This window comes from Chrysochloris asiatica, unplaced genomic scaffold, assembly GCF_000296735.1.
Source record: "Chrysochloris asiatica unplaced genomic scaffold, ChrAsi1.0 scaffold00170, whole genome shotgun sequence".
Lineage (NCBI taxonomy): Eukaryota > Metazoa > Chordata > Mammalia > Afrosoricida > Chrysochloridae > Chrysochloris > Chrysochloris asiatica.
In genome coordinates, this window is record NW_006408688.1 from 5399226 (window position 1) to 5400946 (window position 1721).

The window sequence follows — 1721 nt, forward strand, 5'->3', positions numbered from 1 at the left end:
TTTTCCTTATTCATTGTCCAACTTTAACATGAATATGAAGTTATTAAAAATACCATGGCTTAGGTCATTTGCACTGAGTCCTCAAACTGACATCTTTGCTCTTGAACACTTTATAAAGAAGTCTTATAAAGAAGTCTTGTGCAGCAAATTTGCCTAATGCAACACGTTGTTTGATTTCTTGATTTTTGTTTCCATGAGTGTTGATTGTGGATCAATGCAAAATGAAGCCTTTGACAACTTCAATCTTTTCTCCATCTATCTTGATGTTATTTATTGATCCAATGGTGAGGATTTTGAAGAAACAACCCATACTGAAAGCTATTCTCTTTTATTTGGCAATCTTATGTACTGAAAAGAAATCAGAATTTATAGAATTTCTAGCAGCTTTTCATCACCCATCAAAATTGTCATTAATCTGGAACTCCCTTGTTATGATAATTGTCCAATTTTCAAAATTTGTTTTAACTCAAAAATAATTCAATTTTCACATGAAAGGTAAACCTTGAAATCAGCTTGGTTCCACTTTTACCATCTTTTGCAAAAGAATTAAGACATTTGAAGACAATCGTGGAATCTTTGAACACACTACATTAGAAGATGACTTTTAGAAGAAAGATGAGATAGAATTTTAAAATACTTTTTCCTTCTAATAAAACAAAATAAGGAAAGATATACATTAGAGAGAGGATAGATAAATGGCAAAATTTCAATGTTCAATTTTGAACACACTGCAAGTCACCTCATGTGTCAGATGAGGATTTAGTAATTTTTCAATGGAAAGCAAATTCAACTTACATTTTGGCTAGAGTAGTAACAATTTTTCCTAATTAATCAACTGTTAGCTTAAGCTGAAAATCTCCCTTAGAGATTTAAAACATAACTGAGGTAGATAGAGACTTATATATCCACAGCTATGCATTACACAAATGGTAAGATATCCAACACACAGAACTACAGACATTCAACAATGCATTTTTATTTATCTGTTTAATAGGCTTTTATTCTTTCAGAACTCCCAGCTGGAGAAGCATGAAAAATTGTTCAAAGTTATAAATGATTTGCTGATTCACCCATCAATGAAGTAATATCTATTTGGATATTAACTCAGTAATAAAAAATTTTTAAATGACATTTTCAGGTGCAAATGTGCCCATGAGTTAATAAGTTAAAATTATGTTTTATCTAAGTTTATGGAAAAATTAAGAATGTAATTAACTTACATATTGAAGCTTTTATTTAAGATCTGGCTACCAAGGATAGCAAAAATTGAAAAACTATGTATCCCCATGATTTGTTAACCGAGTATTTGATGTTGTTATAGTTGCTAGGTGCCATCAAGTAGGTACCGACCCATAGTGACCTTATGCACAACAGAACGACCCATAGCGACCTTATGCACAGTAGAACGAAACACAGCCCAATCCTTGACCAACCTCACTACTGTTGCCACGCTTGAGTCCATCGATGCTGCCACTTGGCCAATCTATCTCATTAGGGGTCTTCCTCTTTTTCTCTGACCCTCCACCTTACCAATCATGATATCCTTACCCAGTGACTGGTCCCTCCTGACAATATGTCCAAAGTATGAGAGACGAAGCTTAGCCATCTTGGCCTCCAAGGAACACTCTGGCTGCACTTATTCCAAAATGGATCTATTGGTTCTTTTGGCAGCCCATGGCACTTTCAATATTCTCCTCCAACACCATAACTAAAAAGCATCT

At 34.0% G+C, this 1721-nt stretch overlaps 1 protein-coding gene across 3 annotated transcripts in view; it reads right to left on the bottom strand.

The window, feature by feature from the left end:
• Nucleotides 1-1721, bottom strand: part of KCNC2 (potassium voltage-gated channel, Shaw-related subfamily, member 2) — a 314386-nt gene that overhangs the window by 180443 nt on the left and 132222 nt on the right. The gene's annotated exons all lie outside the window — the stretch shown is intronic.